Here is a 10532-nt window from a genome sequence, read left to right on the forward strand (position 1 = left end):
AGTTCAAGGTCTGTGGGAAGCCTGGTGAGGCGGTGCAGGAATGGCTGTCCAGGTCAGCAGAGATGAGCTCTGTAGGGAAAAGTCTCTGTGGGGAGATGGGATGTCCCGGGAGAAGAGCAGGGCACCGTGTGTGTGTGTGCAGGGGGGACATGGAAAGAGAAACCCTTTGTTGTGGGTGGCAGCTCAGGTCAGGCTGGCCTTTCCCTGGGTCCAAAGGACCTTCCTGAGGATCCCCTAGGCCAGTTGTCTCCTGCTGTCCTGGGGAGCAAGTTTGGCAAGTGGGGCTGCAATTTGCCCAGGATAGGGATCTCCTCAGCATGCGAGCTGGTCCTCCCAGCCTATAACTGGCATGTAAAAGAAAGCTTACAAATCTCTTCCAGACACCCTTGCTCTGTGCTTAGGTCAGGACATTTGAGGGTAATAGCAATGAGCAGCTGTTTGGAAACAACTGCATTTGAGTGCAGGCGGATGTCAGATGAGACTGTGTGGAACCACAGAAAATTTCAGTCACTATTTAGAGTACTAAGGAAGACAAGTCAGACTTGGTCCTTGTTCCCCCTTCCCACCCCTGTCCTCTCCTGAAGAAACAGAGAACAAGAAGCCATGGAAGAAAGTGGGGGATTACAGAAGAGATACTTGATATTACTTATTTTAAAATCAACAGGTTCTCAGTGATTCCTAGTCCAAAAATACAAGTATGGAAAAATAGAAAGAACAGCTTTTAACATACAGATTTGGTTTGATTTCATTTGTTTTGCTTTTTTAGTATTCGTGCTATAGAAGAGGAGAGTTTGGCACATAGGTGTGACAGAGGTTTGCAATAGGTCTGAGTGAATGAATTTGGGATTACCCAGGAATGGGGTGAAATAGCTAACAGCCTCTTTAAAATGTGTTCTGGAGAAAGAAATCCTTTGTGAGTGTTTGGAAAGGGTAGAAAAGAGACAACAAATTCTGTGAGGACTCCCACTGAAATGCAAAACAGAAAAATTTAGGTGGGAGAAATGCTTGAAGGACTGTCTCTGTCTGTCTCTCCAGTGGGTCTACCCCCAGCCTGGACTGGTGCAGGGGGATATTCCTCCCCAGGTGCAGGACCCTACACTTGCCCTTGTTGAACCTCATGAGGTGTCCCCCCCCTTCCCAGCTCTCCAGCCTGTCCAGGTCTCTGGATGGCAGCACAGCCTTCTGGCGTCTCAGCCCCTCCTCCCAGTTTAGTATCATCACCAAACTGGCTGAGGGTGCGCTCTGTCCCTTCATCCAGGTTACTTATGAATATGATACACAGGATGGGACCCAGTACTGACCCCTGGGGAACACCACCAGTCACAGGCCTCCAGCTGGACTCAGCACCACTGAGCACACCCCTCTGAGCTCTCTCCTTCAGCCAGTTGTCCATCCACCTCACTCTCCACTCGTCTAGACTACACTTCCTAAGCTTCCCTATGAGGATGTGGTGGGAGACAACAACAACAGCCTTGCTGAAGTCAAGGTCACCAACATCCTCTGCTTTCCCCTCCTCCACCCAGCCAGTCATGCTGTCACAGAAGGCTCTCAGGTGGGTCAGGCATGATTTCCCCTTGGTGAATCCATGCTGACTACTCCTGACAATCCCCTTTTCCTCCCCCTGTTTAGAGGTGACACCCAGAATCAACTGTTCCATCACCTTTCCAGGGATGGAGGGGAGGCTGACTGCTCTGTAGTTCCCCACATCCTCCTTCTTGCCCTTTTTGAAGACTGCAGTGACATTGGCTTTCCTCCAGTTCTCAGGCTCCTCTCCTGTTTGCCATGATCTGCCGAAGATGATGGAGAGTAGCTTAGCAGTAGTATCTATCAGCTCCTTCAGCACATCTGAGCTGGTCTCGTGCACTCATCTTACCCGCAGGGCTGCTCAGAGACACGAGTCCTTCCCTCGCACACACACAGGCAGTGCAGGGCAGGAGTTGTCGTGCCTCTCTGGCCTCCTGCTGCCATTCCCAGAGGCTGGCAGGCACCTCAACCCTGCAGTGTGTCCCGTTGCCCTGCACTCATCTGAAATGCCCCACGGCAAGAGAAATGGACGCAGGGACGTTTGGGTTCAAGGAAGCCCACCCCAGTGCTGCATTCCGGTGGTTTCCCAGGGGACGTTACCATCAATGTGAAGTGACCCTGAGACACTGCCTGTCCCACTGCCCTTCATGGCATCCCCAGGAACAGCTGATGGCGTTTGTGCTCCTTCAGGCTCACCTCTCCTCATGGATGTGATGTGCATTCTTACATCTCATCTGAACAATGAGAACATGGACGTCTGACCTGGTCATTCAGTGTCCCTCTGTGCCGGGACAAGAACGTCTCTGAGCTGGGGTGAGAGGGCAGTGCTGGAAATGGTGGTTGTGATGGGGCTCCTCCATGATGATAGCGCCAGGGCACGAGGTTTAACCCAGGCCGGCAGCTGAGCACCACACAGCTGCTCCCTCCCTCGCTACCCCTGCAGAGGGATGGGGGAGGGAATCGGAAGGGTAAAAGTAAGAAAACTCGTGGGTTGAGATAAAGGTGGTTTAATAGGTAAAGCAAAAGCAGCGCACCCAAGCCAAGCAAAAGAAGGAATTCAGGCCCTGCTTCCCACCAGCAGGCAGGTGCTCAGCCATCCCCAGGAAAGCAGGGCTCCATTGTGCATGATGGTTACTTGGGAAGACAAATGGCATCACCCCGAATGTCCCCCTCTTCCTTCTTCTTCCCCCGGGTTTTATTGCTGAGCATGACATCCCATGGTATGGAATATCCCTTTGGTCAGGTGGGGTCAGCTGTCCTGGCTGTTTCCCCTCCCAACCCCTTGTGCACCCCCAGCCTACTCGCTGGCGGGGTGGGGTGAGGAGCAGAAAAGGTCTTACCTCTGTGCAAGCACTGCTCAGCAATAAAGAGATCATCCCTGTGTTATCAAAACTGTTTCCAGCACAAATCCAAAACACAGCTCCCTACCAGCTATGATGAGGACAATTAACCCTATCCCAGCCCAAACCAGCACAGGCAGCTTCTCCAGGGTGTCCAGTGAGCCCAGGCACAGACAAGACCCTGCTCTGCTGGTCCTTCAGGTCTCTCCTAGGAGGGCCGGCTGTGCGAGGACACTGCTGTTTTCCCCACAACCTGCACACTCACACTCTTCCTCTGTTCACTGGCGTTGTCATCTGTGGGACAGTTTCTTGGGCATGTTCTTGAGAGCAACTTTGGAGGAAGACCTAAGCTTTCAGGCAGTAGCCTGAGGAGATCCCCTTTCCTGATGGAACCGCTCTTACGGAGGGCAGCTCTGTCAGAGAAGTGCCCATTGCCTGTCCCTGCCTGCGGTCACAGGACTACCACGCAGCAGGACTGTGACCAAGCTGCCAGAGCAATCGGGCCTTACAGCAACCCAAGGGCTCAGAGGGAGAGAGTGGAAGTGGAAAGAGAAGAGCTCTGGAAGACCAAGTGCTCCTGGCAGTGCTGCCATGCTGGGAACTCTCTTCCCCTCCACCTCTGCACACAGGAATTCTCCCAGCAGCTCCAAAACGGAGCAAGGATCTCAGGAAAAATGTCTCCGCAGGACTTCCATGTTGTGTGTTTTCTTTAAACACACAAGGAGCACAGCAACTCCTCTACACATCCTCTCTGTCTGGAAAGAAAGGCAGACAGTGAATTAGAAGGGGGGTACAACATCATGACTGGTAAAACGCCACCATCAACAGCAGAAAATACAGATGAGAGGTTGGGCCTCTACAGAGGTACAGGACAACTGCTATGCAGAGGAAGATGGGCAGTTTCCTGCTTTCTAATAACAACCAGTCATGATTTCCGACACAGCATCCCTGAGCTCCTGGTTCCTCATGCTGTAGATGAGGGGGTTCACTGCTGGAGGCACCACCGAGTACAGAAATGCCATCACCAGGTCCAGAGATCTGGAGGAGATGGAGGGGGGCTTCAGGTGGGCAAACATGGCAGTGCTGACAAACAGGGAGACCACGGCCAGGTGAGGGAGGCAGGTGGAAAAGGCTTTGTGGCGTCCCTGCTCCGAGGGGATCCTCAGCACGGCCCTGAAGATCTGCACGTAGGACACCACAATGAACACAAAACAACCAAAAGCTAAACAGACACCAACCACAAGTACCCCAGCCTCCCTGAGGTAGGTGTCTGAGCAGGAGAGCTTGAGGATCTGGGGGATTTCACAGAAGAACTGGTCCACAGCATTGCCTTGGCAGAGGGGCAGTGAAAATGTATTGGCCGTGTGCAGCACAGCATAGGGAAAAGCAGTGCCCCAGGCAGCTGCTGCCATGTGGACACAAGCTCTGCTGCCCAGGAGGGTCCCGTAGTGCAGGGGTTTGCAGATGGCCACGTAGCGGTCGTAGGCCATGACTGTGAGAAGAAAATACTCTGCCCCAAGGAAGAAAGCAAACAGAAAGAGCTGGGCAACACACCCCGTGTAGGAGATGGCCCTGGTGTTCCAGAGGGCATTGGCCATGGCTTTGGGGAGAGTGGTGGAGATGGAGCCCAGGTCAAGAACAGCGAGGTTGAAGAGGAAGAAGTACATGGGGGTGTGGAGGTGATGGTCACAGGCTACGGCGGTGATGATGAGTCCGTTGCCCAGGAGGGCAACCAGGTAGATGCCCAGGTAGAGCCCGAAGGTCAAGAGCTGCAGCTCCCGTGTGTCTGCAAATGTCAGGAGGAGGAACTGGGTGATGGAGCTGCTGTTGGACATTTGCTGCTGTCAGGTGTGGGGGACTGTTCTAGGAGGGAAACAAGTTAAGGGAGACTTTCTAAAACATGAAAGCCAGTTCCCATACCCCCTCTCCCATCTACAAACACACACACACACATTTCTAGAAGCTCTTCCTTCAGCTCTGTGGCTGGAGCTCTCGTTGGTGTCTCATGAGGAGCAGGACCTGGGCCTGCTGGCAGCCAAGGAGTCAGCCCTGCTCTGCAGCAGGGGGTTCACGGGAACGGAGGGGGCAGAGACCAGTCCTGGGGTTCGACTTTGTCAGCAGAAACCACTCCTAATGCAAAAGGGCTGGTCAGCACCTGCACTCCCCATACCAAGGAAGCAGGAGGGCAGAAGGCAGTGGGAGACGTTTGGGGGGGGGGGGCGGTTTACAGCTCTCCCATTTCCCCTGGCAATTTTCTTGGATGCCAGAAACCCTCAGCACTCCTGCTGCACTGGAAGGGAACGGCAGAGCCCTGTGAGGCAGGAGGATTGCCTGTGCTTAGTGCAGAGGGAGGGGAGCTGGTCTGTCCCTCCGCCTTGTGCCCAGCTGCCCTGGGCTTGCACCTTTCTCAGGTGCAGGAGGATCACAATCCCGTGTTACCCTGAAAAGCAACTCGACCCTGCTGGGAGCAGAGGGATCCAGTGCACACCACTCAATGTCCCACCCTTTCTCAAGGTCCCAGCACCCCACTTCTATCCAAGGACACTCTTGCCTCATTTCACCAACTCAACAGTATTTCCACAGCTCTGAAGTCTTTCCGTTCTCCACATGGCATTCAGATAAAACGGAGGTTCTACTCGACAGGTTTGCATCCTGGAGGGCAGCTCAAAGCTGGCAAGGACACCTCAAGGAGACAACCAAGTGCCCTAGAGACGGCATCTCAAAAAGGAAGAGTCAGCTCCTACTCTGGCTCCACGGACTGCATGGACCAGACCCTAGGAGGTGACAGGACAGCTGGGACACTCGTTCCCACGGACACACCTGCATGGGAGCACACCCAAGGTCAGTGTGTGACTCTGCAGATGAAGCTCCCATCCCCACAGAGACTGACAGCAAGAACAAGAGGACAACGCAAATAAGAGAGAGAAGGGAAAATGCAGGGAGGGTCCAGCTGAGAGAGGCCAGGGCAGAGGCAGCCGCGCACTCAGGGCAGCGTCCCCCTGCCCCAGCTGGGCACGCCGCCTCCCAGACCCCAACATGGCCGGGCAGCTGCTCTCAGCCCCTGTGCTCTGCAGAGGGCCCTGGGCGCGGGGCTGGAGAGCTGCAGCACGGCTCTGCTGGAGCTCTGGCTGCAGAGGAGCTGCTTCATGGCTTGGACCCCCGGAGCCCTGAGGGCAGAGGCTTTGGTGGGTGGGAGGGGAGGCAAGGGGGCTGGCTGAGAGGAAGGGCTCTGCATGGGAGGGGAGGATCGGGAGTTTTCTGAATTCTCCCTCCCACAACATTCCTGGTTTTAGTTTTCTCTCATTCCCAGATCATATCCCTGCTGCCTGGAGAGTTTTCTTCTGCGAGGTGTTTCCCTGTGCCATGCCTTTTCCCTGTGAGTGCTCACAGAGCCCATCCCAACCGCTGTGCACTCACCTTGGCCCTACAGACACTGCTTGCAGGTCACTGGCTGGATGCATGATCCTGTTTGCAGGTGGAAAAGGGCAGGTCAGACCAACACTGCTGGGTCCAGCAAAGGTGATGCTGGTGCTGTCCGTAGGCAGAGGAGTGGCTGGAGGCACTTTCGGAGGCTGCTGTCAGACCTACTGGGGACTCTCACTTACAGCTCAGCAGGCTGAGTGACTTGTTCAAGCACGAGAGCTCCTTTGCCTTTTCTCCCCCCAAATCCCCAACAGTAAGAAACTGAGAACACAGACTCAGGAGAGCCCCTTACCTTTGTAGTGATCCCTGCCTTGCCCTTGAAAAGTGCCCTCAGAAATGTCCTGGGGGGGATGAGGAGCTGTGAGGAGATCTGAGCCACACAGCACCCTCGTGAAACCAGAAGGACACTCTCCTGCCACCACCTGCTGCTTCCACCCACAGCTTCTCCCTGCGCTGCTGTTGGGAGCTCCCTGGGCGGGCTGAGTGCTGACCCTGGCAGGAGACAAAGTCCCTGGAATGGCACAGAGTCTGCTGGGATGCAGGGACCCTGCTCAGAACGAGAGCCCTGGGCACCCCTGGCATCACACCCGGCTTCACACTCTGCAGCCAACATGCCCTGTCCCTCTGACAGTGCAGCAGGGAAGCTGCAGGCTGTGGGGTGGGCCAGCTTCAGGAGATCGTTCCAGGCACTTGCACCGTCCTTCAGCCACAGACTTACCATGTCAAGGGCTCTGAAGATTTTTCTCCAAGCGAGCTCTCCTCTCTCCTCCCACCCCACACTGCCTTTCACCTCTCTCTGCCTGGCTCCTCTCCCCTCCCTGCCTGCAGGCAGCACCCCCAGCCCTGCTCCTGGGCAGAGCTGTCTCTCTGCAGCGCTGCCCACTTGCCAGCAGCTCCCTCCACCCCAGGAGCCCAGCCCAGCTCAGCAGCAGGGGAGCAGCCCAAGGCAGCCCTTTCTCTGCCCCCTCTGGGCTCCCTCCAGCTGTCCCTGGGGCTCCAGGGGAACCTGCTCTCAAACAGGCTGAAGTCATCCTGAGGTTTTTCTTTCTCAGCTGGAGAGAGAAAAGATTTCAGAGACAAAGTTACATATAAAAATCACCTTTTTTTGTCTTATTATCAGACAGGACACCCAGGCAGTGACAGGCAGGGACCTCCTTTACCCCTGATGAGGGAAGAGATTCAGCTGAATCAATGGAGACATCTCACCCTGCATTTCTATTCCTGCCATTTGAAGGAGACTCAGCTCCCTCCCGTGCCTGCCACAGACCCACAGGAGGTGGGATTCCTCTGGCCTCTCTTCAGCTCTGCATAAAATAAGCACCTGCATTTGAGCGTCTTTTCTCAGCTCCCCTGGGAATTCCTGGAGGTGAAAGGCAGGAGGGAGGTGTTCAGATGCAAACCCCTGGCCACATCTGAGTTGCCAGAGGTGATGCAAGAGGCACACAGGTTACTGCAGGCTCTGATGGAGAAGTTCATAGAGACAGGGCAACATCTCAGGGATCATATATGAGCGTGGTGGAAATTCCTTTGGCCCAGGGAAATGACAGCCCTATAAAGGCCAAAATAATCTTTTCCTGCTCATCACGCTCGTGGCCGGTTATAGAGGTGATCCTATGGACTATTTCGGTCGTCTGCCATAGGGACAGCGAGGTGTCTCTCTTTTCACCAGCTGGATTTACTAGATCACCAGTGACTACAATGGCATTTGTCCCATGTTCATCCCCACGTTGCCTGACAGAATTCAGAGCAGCTACTGCATTTAATGCTCAAGCCCAGGCCCCCAGAGCTACATGAGGTGCCGAGGCTGGCAGGGACAGCACAGGACCTACAGGAAAGCAATTCCCATTAGGGCAGGTGTGTCACATAGGCCCCAGACAGCATCGATGAGAGCTTGACTTGGTGCTCGTGTGCCATTGACCGATACGATCGATGAGTCCTCAGATGCCAGGAGAGGGGCAAGGTCTGCCCCTTCTCTGCCCACCAGCGTCAGGCATTGCATGAGCACAAAGCAGATCACCCAGGGATCTTTACCGGCTCCTTGAGGATAAAATCCATGCAAAGACCAAGAATTTTAACCGTATGCCTGGATACTGTGTCTTCCAGGACAGCGTCCTCCAAGCACAGGAAGGGTCCATATCATAACCCAACTGGAACTCAAAAAGGAATTCAAGGGCACCAAGATGAATTTTTGGTCCTTCAGGAACTGTTAAAGAAGAAAAAGCGATAATATAGGACCTCTGCTGAATTTAGGGAGAGCAGGTGTGGATAGATCTGAGATGGTCTGTGACCCCTTTGCCTCAGTTGCCACCAGTAAGGTCTCCAAGGCCTTTGAGCTTTGAGGCAGCCTTTGAAGGAGAGCAACCTGGGATGGATGGGGGTCAAGGCAGGGGTTACTTGAGCAAACTGCACTCTTCCCAGGCCACGGGACTGGAGAGGCTGCATCCAAGGGTGCTGAACCAGGAGGCACCGGTTCATCACAATGCCACTAAGAACAGCACTCAGACTCGGTGAGGTATCTTTAAACCCATATTGATTAGCACTGACATTATAAGGAAAGAATCATGCAGATAATCGTAGGTCCCTTTAACTGATGGGAACCCCAGGGCATGTGGCACTGAACGGGCCTTCGACCTGAATGCAGCAAACCATGCAGACCCCATCCATAGAGGACAGGCCCCAGTTTTGGTCGTTCCAGCTGCTATAGGATTTTCTTACGAGGAAACAACTCTATTGATCATCTCTACAGTCAAACAGAAATGATGTTTGCGTGAGAACTTTTTGGTGCTGTGTTAGGTAGAGGCAAGGCCACGCAGGAGGCGTAATGTCCGCTAGAGAGTGGGAGCTGCCTCCAGGCTCTTGTGTGACCACATGCTGCTGAGGTTGTCCTGCTCCCAAGGGATCTGGGCAGCACAGAGCGGGTTTGAAGGCCACGCTGTACGTGCAGCACAGCGCAGCACAGCACTAACTGCCCGAGGTACAATGGTGTTCTGGTCAGGATCAGTGCCCAGGTTTCCCTCTGAGAAGTCTGTGCTCCCCTACGGTGACACAGCTGAGGGGCTGTGGCCCAAATACACACGGCCAGGAGGAGCCCCCATGGCTTGTCACAGCCCTGTGACATTTCTGCACTAAACAAGGCGTGGTGGGACAGCTTGCTGAGCGCTGGTGCTGCGCTGGAAGGATACAGGCTGTGCCAGGGGCAGTGGCAAGGAGGATGAGGGTGGGGGCATGCCCCCAGTGTGAAGGAGCAGCTCAGATACATGAAGCTCCGCTACAAGACGGGCAACAGGTTGCATTAGCTTGTGTGAGTGAGGGTTAGAGGAGAAGACAGTGAGGGTGACAATGTCTTGACAGTTATGAACTACTTGATGAGGGCGGGTAGGCAGAAAAGGTCTGGGAGTGTCCAGGTTGATGAGCAGGTTCCTGTTGGGAACGGGAAGGGCCCTGGCAGCCCCTGGCCATACAAAGCCACCCAGTGCCAACAGTGTGGAGGCTGCTGGGATGACTTGAGCAGAGATGCTACAAGGGCCACCAAGGGGGATGCTCCCCTGGACCTGGTCCTGGCAAACAAGGAAGAGCTGCTCAGGGACGCTATAATCCGTGTCAGCCTTGGCTGTTGGGACCAGGAAATAGGGGGGTCCCAGGCAGGAGAGGGGTGCAAGGAAGTCCAGCAGCAGAACACAGACCTGGGACTGCAGAGGAGAAGACTTGGGTGTCCTCAGGAGACTGGCACAAGTGGGGCCATGGGAAGCAGCTCTGAAGGGTGAAGGTGCCCAGGCAACCTGCTAGGCCTTACAGGACAGCCTCCTCCAAGCAGGACGAGGAATCGGCCGGTGAGCAGACTGGACCTGAAAGAAGATGCCAACTGGAACCTGGGAGCTGGGAGCAGCTTCATTCCAAATGGGAAAAGGATGGCTGGGTAGCGGTAACTACAGAGGAACAGGTAGTTGAAGCTAAGTCTCTACCCAAAGAAACGTCAGCCCAGCCGGAGGAAATAAGAGCTCTGCTGAGAGCCCCAGAGCCAGGGAAAGATAAAAGGGTAACGATCCGGATAGACTTCAAGTGTGCTTTTGGAGTTGCACACGCCCGTGGAGCTATTTGGAAGGAAAGAGGACTTTCATCTGCAGAAGGAAAACATATTAAACCTGCAGATGTTGTTTTGAGATTGTTAGATGCTCTGTCCTCACCAACTGCAGTAGCTATTATGCACTGCAGAGGACATCGGAAAGGGAATACTGCCCAAGAACT

At 54.5% G+C, this 10532-nt stretch overlaps 1 pseudogene; it reads right to left on the minus strand.

The window, feature by feature from the left end:
* Positions 1 to 3775: 3775 nt before the first annotated feature.
* Positions 3776 to 6325, minus strand: LOC147412869 (olfactory receptor 14C36-like; annotated as a pseudogene).
* Between the last annotated feature and the right edge of the window lie 4207 nt (positions 6326 to 10532).

This window comes from Leptosomus discolor, unplaced genomic scaffold (assembly GCF_034619465.1).
Source record: "Leptosomus discolor isolate bLepDis1 unplaced genomic scaffold, bLepDis1.hap2 HAP2_SCAFFOLD_35, whole genome shotgun sequence".
Lineage (NCBI taxonomy): Eukaryota > Metazoa > Chordata > Aves > Leptosomiformes > Leptosomidae > Leptosomus > Leptosomus discolor.